The 12459-nt window shown below is 41.2% G+C and overlaps 1 pseudogene; it reads left to right on the top strand.

The window, feature by feature from the left end:
• Window positions 1-6309: 6309 nt before the first annotated feature.
• Window positions 6310-12109, top strand: LOC101757838 (annotated as a pseudogene).
• Window positions 12110-12459: the final 350 nt, after the last annotated feature.

Consider the following 12459-nt stretch of genomic DNA (forward strand, 5'->3'; position numbering starts at 1 on the left):
AAACCTAACAAAAATTATTTTGTATTTTTATAATTTTCCTATGATTTTGTACGGATTTCCAAAGTTTCAGCAATTTTAAAAAAAATTAAACCCGAAAAAAAATGCTTTTGCAAGAAAGCCCTCCGAAATACCTTTTTCCAGTAGATCCGCCCTTCCTTTTATGAACCAGCCCTGACTCTTACACTTAAGTCCCTCAAAGATTTCCCACCTCACACTTAAACCTAGACATTTAACGGAAAACTCCCTGGAGTTCTATTTCCTTCACACCCAACACCCCGCCTCCTTCTTCTACCTCGGTCACGCACACCTGCGCGGTGGCGGCGGCGCCCCACCCCGGTGACTACCCCGAGAGCCTCCCGACACCGAGGCGCACCCACTCCCCTAGTTTTTACCTCAGAACCTAAACCCTAGCTATTCCGGCAGTGAGCGGTGGCACACGCCCGGTGGCATGCACGAGAACGCGCGTGGAAACTTTGTTGAGATGGCGGTTTGGCGAGAGCTTGAGGTCCAGGGCTCACCTAGGTTTCATTTTTGGGGTAGGTGGGGCAAGAGAAGGCCGGGAAGGTGGGGTTTGACGGTGGGGTGGAGTCTTGTGGCCGGCGGCAATGGTTTGCGCGGGGACTTCAATCCCCAACGCTAGGGTGCATGGTGGCGGGCGACAAGAGGTGGCGGAGGTAGATGGGGAGGCTATCCAGCTTGGGGTGGTGGTGATTTGATTTTGGCGAGGCAGGGGTGGGGGATTTGGCTGGCGAAGGCACCCTGCTCCTGCTCGGCTCTGTTTCGCTTTTGTTTTTAGTTTGGCGGGAGGAGGAAGAAGAAAGGAGAATGGGAGGGAGAGGGAGATGAGACCGGCTGGGTGGGAAGGAGATAAACCGAGGGCGCGGTCGCTGGTCTCGGTTCGGCCCTAGCAAGCCGTGGCGCGGCGCAGGTGCAACAGTGGTGAGCAGGAGCGAGGCGACGGTGGCAAGGCGTAAGCGGCATGGCGGAGCATGGGCGCGGCATGGGTGTTGGCGACGGGATGGCGGGGTTGACTGCGAAAACGTGGGGTAGAGGGCCCGACGGCGTTGGCGTGATGTAGGCGGCGGCGTGCGCTCTGCTCTGCTCAGTCTCTCGCGACAGGGAATAGAGGGATGGGAGGAGGGAGAAGATGAAGGGTGACGAGTGGGGCCTGCACATTTTTTAAAAGATCTTTCCTCCTTCAAAAGAGCAAGCTACTACTACCCAAAAATCTCCCAAAAATACCCATTGGAAACACAAAATCACAAAGAACACAATGAAGCTTGAACCAATTGCAAAGCTAAAAAAAGATTGCACATAATTTGAAAAGTAAAATAGTTAAAATTAAAACTTCACTGAATTTTTATCACTAGCACACATCACCCAAAAATAAGGGAAAATTCTGTAAATTCATCATTTTGCATCAATTATTTAAATAAAATAACCGGAGGCATAGCTACATAGCAAAATTTTGAGCTGCTTCACAAAGTTTCATTTGATCAATAAATGACAATTCAGGAGTTTAAACTAATGCAATGATATGAGGCTCATGTTTATGCAGATGATTAAATCTAATTACAATTTAAACACCTAGGGTGTTACGATTTTTAATTAAGGTGATTGCATTCAAATGTAGGATTACCTCATATTATTTTTAATAATGGCATATGTGGATAATATTGATGCAAATTTTAAGGGTTACTTTAAGTTTTTTAAGTATTAGTGGTGGAAAATTTAGCTGCAAATTTAGGAGGTTATTTTAAATATTGTTTATAATGGCATGTGTGGGTAATTTTGATGAAGATTATGGGTTATTTTAGTTAATTTTATATAATGACAGAGGTGGGTAATTTAGATATATACTTAGGGGGTTACTTTAAGCTATTTTTATAATGGCATAGGTGGATAAATTTTAGAAAGTATAATAGATCCAATGGCTATGACGATTTGAGTCTACCGATTGATGGCTAGATGTTTTGCTTTTTTTAGAATTTCTAAGATTTCTTTTTGTTTCTAGAGTGTCCACATAGGAATCATAGGTGGCTTCACCTAGAGGCTTCAAAAGAACCTTCAATTAGTAATAGAATTAGTAATAGTAAGATACCAAGATTTCGGATGCAGAATATTTCTTTTTTCTTATGTTAATAAGGTCAGAAGACTGAACCGATCAAACAAATGTGTAATGCCTACACCATTGCAGCTGCAACTCCAATGTTGCCCCATGGTGAAGTGCTACATACGTTTAGGGTGCACATGATCATGAGTTCATGACTAGCTTTAGGCTAACGTACCAGACAATATGTGTCGGTTTAAGCCATAAACGGGTACTGATGATGTGCTCAGCAATACCAGTTTTGGTACTGATAGTGAGCTATCACTACCAAGTCGTACAAAGAACCACGCCCCGCCAGGAACTTTCTTAAGAAAAATGGTAATAAAACCATGAATTTTAGTGTGTTTGGGTTGATTTCTTAACTTTCCCCCGGCTATCGTGCTCAAGCTCCGCCCTTCTGCACGGTTCTTAAGACCTACTACCAATACTGGTTTGTGTAAAAAATCAGTATTGATAACCTCTTCGTACTGATGAGGTTTTTAGAACTGGTCGATACTGGTAGTGGCAGTAGGTTTTGTAGTAGTGTCCTTTCGCGTTCAACGTCAGCGAGGGAGTTCTTGGTAGGGGACACCGGTGGCGAGGCTAGGGAGCAGGTTCTCCTGGTCAATAGCATTTGGGGTAACTGTCACTTAAAGGCAAAAATGTTATTTTGGCCTTTGCTGTTCACAATTTGGATTGATGGATTGCAAAGGCTGGGATATTTGGATGAGTTAGAGGTTGGAAGCATGATTTTGTAATTTGAGATTCCGAGTTGGATTTAGTATATACATAATATAATTGCTTTCCGATCTACTTGGCGCTAGCACAGAGCGTGTGTGAGGGGTTGTCGTCAGCCGTTTGGCTTTGACATCTCATCTTGTATTCTTGTTAGCGCGCTGGATATACATGTTCGTGGGTTATTAAATCTCACTCGAGATTGTGAAAAAAAGATATAACTTGTACATTCACAGGAATGTAATGAATTAACTATATACATATGACAAAATGGTTCCCTTAATAATAAACCACAAAATTATGCCTAATCAAAACTTATTGAGCAGGCGCGTGTGTGTGCATGTGTTGTGTTTGTGGGGTACTTGGGTCGCCTGCATTCTCAACGTACTTACTCTCTCAAAAAAGTTATTGAAGTGGCATATATTTGCTACAACTGTTTAAACCATTGTCAGTGGGGATTTTATAAGCAATAAATGAGCTGCCATGTAGGCAATTTTGATGACATGGCACACTATTTATGAAGTGGGAGAAGAAACTAGTTTCATGGTGATGAAATCATATATACACTGTTTCCAACACAACTTGTGTCTTGCATGTAGTCTTGGAAATAACGAAAAATGAAACAATGCATTGTGTGACCTATTTCATCCACAAACTAAATGCTCCCCTACACTGAGAATGGCCTTAGAATCCGTTAGTTGTAATGGATCAATTATTGTGCGTGTAATTTCCCAGACACATAGTATTTAAGATGCTGTCTTTCTAACCTTTAATTGCTTGACATATCAAAGTGGGAATGCAATACTTCATCATTCTTTTGCCGTGTCTATATACTCTTGATCTCCATGAGATATCTAAAGTATATATACACATTTTTTGTACTAGATAGGAGTATATCCAGATTTTGTATTAATGCTGGTCTTTATTAAATTATTGTACTATAAAACTACACAGCAAATCTACCAAGCATGAAAGAAAATATCACACATGAATATACGCATTTATTACAAGAGAAAAAGATTGCAGCAAATCAAATTATGAAGGTTGGGCTTGAGGTCATGTATATACACGGTGCCACAATATATATACATGGGCTTGAGGTGCCCTAGTTAAAAAAGATTGGGGAGCAAACTTTGTGTGTTCTATCCTTACTGTATTAGAAAAAAAAATTGATTTTGTACGTACCTAGGAAACTTTCCCCTCTGTTTCTAGATCTGTTTTGAATAGTTCACGCTAACTTACTGATGTTTTTCGCTTCCTTGTAGGCACCCATGGATGAAAGCAGTTCAAGAGATGGCAACCGTAGGAACGGCAAAAGGGCCGCCGATCAAAGCTTCATCAACAAGGTGAAGGAGCCAAGACAAGGGTTGGGGATTGCCAAGCTAGAGAGAATGAGGGCAGAGGAGGAAATGAAAGAGAAGTACTTAAAAAGTCCCTTTAGCCAGGCACACATTTCTGGTGCTGGTATCCAAGGCTTGGTAAGCATACCTATTTTTTTTCCCGAAACACTTGTATTATCCATTTAGGTGTGGTTCACGCATGGTTGTGTTTTTATATTACCATTTCTTTGATTGCCTTCTCTGCTTACTGACGTGCTTTACGGGAACTGATCTATATCAAGTAGAGCATGGAACCAGAATAGCCTCTAACCTATTGTATGGCTTATATGCTGGTCCTTGTTGCCCTACCAACACCTTCCAGATTCTGAGATAGTTTCCAAGGATTTCTTTTACTGTCACATACATACTCATATTATTGGAACTGATGTGAGGAGGACATGTGTATATCTTAGAGCTCATGTCATAGAGATACAGATGGTATTTTAAAACTCAGAAGATCTTTGTGATTGTATTTTCAAAATTGGAAGTAGGGAACCGGGATGTCCTCGAACGCTCAAACCCGGCTTACATCTTACTAGCCTTAGTTTGGTGCTACAATTCAATTCAATGCCCTACCCAGTCCAGTCCTTCCAGACTTTTGCGGTATATGCGCCTTTATATCTTTGATAGTTGTTCAAAACTGAAAGCATCTTTGCCTTTCTTTTGTTTTTGTTTCCAATGCTTGTTTGTACATACTTCTCATGTGTAATGATAATAATATTTCTCCCTTGCACCGTATGCCCTTAGCATTATATATGTTGTCTTCTCAAGTATGGATGATGGCTGACCTCATGGTTTATTTCAGATGGCATATGGAACAAGAGGATACATGAATGAACAGTTCAATCTTCCCTTCACCAGGTACACATGATTAGTTTCCGATCTTTACACATGTTCACGGAATAAATTACCCATTTTTTCGACTGTCGTAGATTCATGATGAAATATTTCTTGTCTGACCAATGTAAAATATGCAACCAGGCCTCCAAGCACATCTGGAGCTGCATCTTATGACAATCCAAGCAACACTGCAGCTCTTTCCTGATCATATGGTACATAACCAGATTGTTGTTCTTATTTTTCTAGACTAAATGCATTACTGACCTGCTTCATACAAATTAAAGCACAGGTTCATTGTCCTTCTTGGATAGCAGCATGAAATACAATGTGCATGTTTTTTTTTTTTGGTGAAGCAATGATATGCTAAATGCTCATCCGAACATTGAATTACTTAAGCGTTGTAGGGAAGGAGCTCATCAGTATGTGCTTGCTATTCAACTGCATAGGTTATCAAATTCACTGACTACGGCACTCTAATATTTGTAGGAAGATGTATATGTTGATTCGAAGAGAGAGGGCGACCGCAACCTATCGGTGGAGCCCACTTGCAAGAACTCCGATGATCCACAGGACCTGGACCTGGACCTGAAGCTGTGATCCTTCAAAGTTGTCATGAATAAGGAGGGTGGTTCCAACATTTTAGACGTGCGTGTGGCATCATGTGATCTTGATGCTTGGTTTTGATCAACAATGTTGCTTCTGTGGATTAATAAATGTTTTCTGATCAGTAGAGCAAGAAGGAGTACTTCATTTTCCCTCATGCAAGACTTTGGATTCTGTTTGTGTTGTAATGCAATACAATGCATGTGAAATGTTGGATCACTGTTGGAATAACGTGTGCGCGTGGAAGTTGAACGACACACCTGACATTTTGCCCTTGCAGGTTGCGACGTTCACATGCAGTGAGTGGCATCATTTTTCTTTTTTCTTTTTTTTTTGAAGAGGAGAGTGGCATCATTTTCTGGAGCCACATCCTCAAGCAGAGGCAGCCCAACATATGGGGCGAATTTTTTTCTCTGCAATTTCGAAACACACGATTTGTATTTGGGCTTTGCGTTGTCTGGTTTTACGTAGGGATCGTCTCCGGGCTTGCTTGGGAAGAGCCTGATCGGACTTGGGCTATCTGAGCTTTCAAGCCTGGCTCGATAAAGAGGCGGGCCGGAATTGTTAGCTCCAGGGCCAGCCAGGAGAGACACAGGCACACAGCCGAACAGAAGGAAAAAAACCGAATCTCAAAAAAAAAAAAAAAGGAAAACCCCCTCATAAACCCCTCGCCCGCGGCCGCTGCAGCGCGTCCGCCGTCGCCGGAGCACAAAGAGTCAAAGAGAGAGCGGCGAACCCGGCGATGGAGTACGTGAACCCCCCTCACCGGCTTCCGCGTCGACGGGCGCCGCCCCAACGAGGTGACGCACACTTGCCCTCTTCCTACCGCCCTACCTCGCACGGTTCACGCGTAACCCAATCTCACTCGGTGCTGCTGCTGGATTTCGCGCAGATGTGGCTGCTCAAGGGCGAGGTCGGCGTCGTCGAGCGGGCCGACGGGTGAGTAAGGCTCCGACGCTTATAGGCGGGGGGAAAAGGGAGCAGCTGTCGACTAGGGCTACGGTGGTGGTATTTGCCTGTGAAGGTATTCTGCTTTAGAGATGTCATGTGTGGTGCTCGCTTTTGATCTGATTTTGCTGGTGTTTTTGGTCGGGGCAGGTCCGCGCTATTCGAGATGGGCAACACCAGGGTCATCGCCGCTGTCTACGGCCCTCGAGAGGTGATTCCAATTCCATAGACCCCCTACCAGGGTCATCTTTAGTCAACATTCATCTTCAGGAGTCCTTTTGAGTGAATGTGGGGATTATTTGGGAAAACTGGTTTACTGTTTTGGAAATATGTTTGAAAACCATTAAGATCCATGATTGCCTATGGGCTGTAGAACATGCAATGTTCATCCACAGTAAGATATACTGGAGAACTTGGAATCATGGAAATTGTAAATTTGAATCACTTGCGTTCTTTCCTGTTAGACTACACACTAAATCAGGGAACCCTGTGTTGTGCTACCAGGAAGAGCTGTTCACTTTTCAGTGAAATTGAACACTGTCTAATTAAATTTCATGCTCTTGGTTTGTTCGTGTAGGTCCAGAACAAAGGTCAGCAAGTAAACAGCAAAGAGGCTTTGGTAAAGTTTCACTCCAAGTGCATTCCTCAGTTAGAGCTTTTCCTTTATGATTTGTTCCTGAGCAAGTTTTTGCAGGTTCATTGTGAGTATAGGATGGCAGAATTCAGTACAGGAGATTGGAGGAGAAAGCCGAAAGGTGACAGGTATGTTCCAATTTGAACAGTAAAATCTGATTAAAATGGTTGGTTGTTCCAGTCCTTGGGGATCGCAATAATAGGTTCATTTACTGTCAAAACAAACTTCTGAGTTCTGACATAGCAAATCTGTATTATTTTTCTATTTACCTTACTAGCAAGCTTCTTTTCCCCTACTTCTCGTGTTTTTGACATGTCTTTGTGTTGTTTCTGCCTTCTAATTTGAGGGTACTATTTTCAAAATACGATTGACTTTCCTAGGATGCTCAATCAAAATATGGGTGTCAGATCAGGACCACTGTGTTTGTAACAGTGTAACTGTTGCGGACGCCAATGTTGCAAGAAGCGTGACATGGCCAGGTGCCCACATCTGTAGCAGAGGATTAGCAACGAGATTAATCAGTTGGTTTGTTTTTGTTCTTCAAAAGAAAGTTAGCTTGTTTGTTAGGCACCGAGTTCTACATCAAGGGCATCGGATATTGAGTTTGGCAAGCAAAGATTTATCCCTAATTAATGTAAACCAGCAGTTCAGAGCCTCCTCGAGAGGGCGAACTTACAAGTATATTTACGAGAGGAACCGCAGTGGCGCCATTGGCCATGACTGCGCATTACCGGCTAGTGCCGCTTGAGTGGATCGGGGGGAGAGAGGGAGAGACTGAATAAGCTAGGGTTTTGCTCGACTGGATTGAATTATTAGACTCAGCGGCAGGGTTCCCCTGGTCGCCCAACTTGCATGTGCTGCCTCTTGGCCATCGGGAAAGCAGCACGGCGTGTTTCAGCGGTGCTGGACCGTGTCTGTGCATGTGAGTTATGGGCCGCTTTTGTTTTTCAGGCTAACTTGAGTTTACTTTTATTTATTGAATGTTTTATGTTTATTTGTTTTCCATCAACAAATTTAATTACTGTTTTATTGCATAATCAATTAAAAAAATCATAGTTTTCCACCAATGTACAACTAAGATGGTCTCTGATTAAATGCAACCAAGAGAAGTTTAATTATAGTTTTGTTCGTAATTAATTTCTAGCCGACGTTGATTTTAATTATGATGGAATATTTAATTAATTTATTTTTCCCAACGTTGATGCAAATTGAAACTTATGTACATGATATTAATCAGACCAGCATAGGGTTAATTTCAAGCTTATTTTTTGTATTTTTTGTACATCATTACTCTTTTCAGCTAAAGATGTAGCCCCTCTACCCCCAAGTGCCATCAAGCCCCTCAATAGCACTAACTATCCTGCATGGAAGGAGAGTGCAGAACTCGTGCACTGCGTGTGGATAAGCTTGTTGCTCTTGTTGCCGGCACTCAAGACTATAATGGTATGTTTAAGGAGTATAATGGCGACTCTAAGAAGTGGGAGATGTCCAACAGGATGGCCAAAATGGTATTTAAGCAGTCAATGTCAGTTGGCACAAGAGGAGCAATTATTGATAAGAAGGATGGTAGGGAACTTGAGCTAAGGTGTTCTTGAAATTAGTTTAGGCGAATTTCAAAAGCTCCTCTAAGACTTATGCTAATACCCTTAAACAAAAAAAATGCTCACTTCATGCTATGATTGGCAAAGTGGAATCAGGGAACATATTATGTGAATATGTGACATGGTAGTTGAGCTGGAAGCACTTGGGATATCCATCTTTGATGGTTTCCTCCTGAGTTCCATTATGTCATCTCTACCAGCTTAGTATGCTCCTTTCAAGGTTACTCAAAAGGAGACCTAGAGCGTCGTCTATCTGATTAGCTAAGGAAAGGGTTGGTGTAGTTGTGGCAATGTCAATGTCATTACCATCACTATATCTACACGGACCCTTCCTGGTTCCACTTTGTCCATCACTTTGAGGTAAGCATTTTCCTGATAAGAATGTTGGTATAAATCTTAGAGGAGCTTGTGAAATTCTCCCCAATTGAGTTTAGGAACTTCTTAGCATCAAGCTCCTACCATCCTTATCGGAACTGAGATCGACTGCTTAATGATTATGTTGGCCAGAGTTGTCATCATGCTCCTTAAGTTTAACATCATAGTCCTGAGAGCCACTAGCAGGAGCAACATGTTTATCCTCACCTAGTGAGTAATCAAGGTCTAAGAACCCAAGAACCATTTGCACATTCTCCTTCCATGAAGGATAGTGCAATTGAGGGGCTGCAACATTCTCAGCAGTAGCTTTTTCAAAAAAAAAAACATTCTCAGCAGTAATCATAGTATAACAAAATACACATAATAAGCATGAAATTACATTGGCCTCATTAATAACATGCACATAAGTTTCAGTTTGCATCATCATTGGGCAGAAAACAAAGAAACTTAAATTAAATAACTCGTAATTAAAATCAATGTTGGTCAGAAATTAATCATGAGAAAATCTCTAATTGAACTTCTAGTTTGTTCCATTTAATCAGAGTGCATCTTAGTTGTACAGTGGTGGAAAATTTATACTTTTCAGCTAATTATGCAATAAAACATTAATTAAATTTTTGATGGAAAAGTAATAAACATATTCTCACGCGCGCATGGGATTTTCAAGCTCTGGTATGATGATTTTTCATTAAATTCTGCAATTTCTAGATGTAGTGATCATGTCTAGGCTACTGTTCCTTTAGATTGGTATTCATTTATGTAAATTCAGTTCTACAAATTCCCCACTTCCATGCCATATCAGGAGCAAAGTCATAATTAATATCAGAAATTTCAATAGTAGCATCTGGTGTAACATAGGCAAATAATGCTTCAGTATAATTTAGTTATTCACTTTAGTGCTTCTGAGGTGAACACCCAGTGTGCAAAGTGAATTCAGGTTGCATGAATTTACATGGTGTCTGATTTCCCATATCACTATAGTAGTGAACTAAAGCTACAATCATCTGGCAGGCGATCAACAGAAATTTCTCTTGTTATTCGACAGACAATGGAGGGCAAGCATATTAACACATTTAATGCCATGCTCACAGGTCAGTTCTATTTAGTCCACATCCTTTAAAAAACTTCAGTTTTGAATGATACCATCGCTAACTTTCAATGCTTATTACTTGTTTGCAGATTGATATATCTGTCCAAGTTCTTCAAGCTGATGGTGGTAAGCGTGCTGCCTTCCTACTTTCAGATTGTTGAAGTTGTCTCCAGGCTCCCAGACTCTGATGTCCCCTTAGCTATATTACTCGGTCATGCTGGAATCGGCTTCCAGAAATCTAGATTCTCCAGAATATGAGGTATGCTGGAGAATCGGTCATTCTGGAATGTACTGGAGAATCTAGATTTATGCTCTACATATGAGCATACCTCATTCAAGCGTGCTGCCCTCTATTATTTATTCTGGAATGTACTTCTTTTGGGTTCTGTCGTAAAAGGAAGCCAAGCAAGGCTATTTATTTTCCATAGACTGAGTAAATCTAGATTATGCTCTGCATATGAGGTATGCTGGAGAACATACCTATTCTGATGTCCCCTTAGCTATATTACTCGGTCATGCTATAGCATATTATTCTTTACTGCTATATTGCTCAGTCATGCTATGGCATATTATTCTTTTACTTGCTTAAAATGATTTAATCATATTTTGTGCTTAAAAATGATTGTCATGCTGGGGCATGACCATGTGTATATCAGGAACAAGGTCAGCATGCATCAATGCTGCAACACTAGCTCTTTCAGATGCTGGGATTCCAATGCGAGACATCGTCACATCTTGTAGTGATGGGTATCTGTGTTCTACTCCTTTGCTTGGTAAGACACTAAGACACCTCACTATTTTTGTCATATCTTTGATAAGCTAATAATCGTATGGTACAAACAAACTCAAATGATTCTAATGTGCTATGTCAGATCTGAATTACATAGAAGACAGTGCTGGGGGTCCAGATGTCACCGTTGGTATTCTTTCAAAGATGGACAAAGTAACTCTTCTGCAGGTAAAAAGATCAAGAATTCTTCTTGTTCCAAATTGTTAACTCCTGAAAGTCTCTCTATGTGCAACAAAAATTATACATTTCAACTTTTCCCTTGTGAAATACTTCTTTTACGATGGTTTGCTGCATAACGATTATCACCAAATGGAAGCAGCTCAGAGTCATTTTTTTTTTGGCAGATGGATGCAAAATTACCGATGGATACATTTGAAAATGTAATGGGACTTGCCACAGAAGGGTGCAAAGCAATTGCAACTTACATCCTAGAGGTACACCGTACACTTGAAAATGATTTAGGTTGTTTCCCGTTTACTTGACTTTGACACATTGAAACTTCTCAATGCCCCTTGAGTGCCCCATTCTGATATACATGGTGATTGGTGATCATCACACCATTGTACTGAAACAGGTGCTATTAGAGAACACAAAGCGGGTGGAGTGTCAGTGTGGTTAACATTAAAGAGTTAAGAGGTGATCCCATCTACCCAGCTTGTGTATCACTTGAAGTCTGGACTGATCTGTGTAGTAACACTGACATTTATCTGCTTACTCAGCAGAGTTGGAAGATTAGTGGCCTGAATATGTTGAAGATTGCTGACCCATAAATGGACATCACACATCGTGTAAAAGGCTTGTTAGTTGAGGATGAATGGCTTTGGTGCAGTGCAGTGCAGTGGACAGGAAATTGCTGAGCTTCTTGTACTTCCAACGGAATATGTGACTTTGAAGTAGGTTAGGTGAACGTGACATTGTATGATGATTATGTGCTGTGCTGGTTGTCTCAGCACTCGCCCGTTCATATTGCACCCGTCTGCTCCAAGATCAGATAATGCTTAAGACCTACAGGTGTTTGCTGAAAATTTTTGGAGCCCTAATTGTCTTTAAAATACTACCAGTCTATCACCATATACATGCTGATGGGAATAGGAATTTAGAATATGGAGTTCTGACTCCAGATGCAGAAAAAATGCACTACCATGGGGGACACAGTTGGAATTATAGAACCCAACCTCTGAAAACCTGATAAACTTCCAAAGTAATTATCTATCTAGTTCAAATAATGTGCTGAATATTTTGCTTTATCACCAATTGGCTAAGCATCTCATTTTTCTAGATGGTTCAAGGGAACTCAGAACTAGTTGAATCGTGCTCGTAATATAGAAATCTAAAGGTACACAATTTTTGTCCTCAAACAAAGCTCAATATCAAG

This window comes from Setaria italica, chromosome IX (assembly GCF_000263155.2).
Source record: "Setaria italica strain Yugu1 chromosome IX, Setaria_italica_v2.0, whole genome shotgun sequence".
Classification (NCBI taxonomy): Eukaryota; Viridiplantae; Streptophyta; class Magnoliopsida; order Poales; family Poaceae; genus Setaria; species Setaria italica.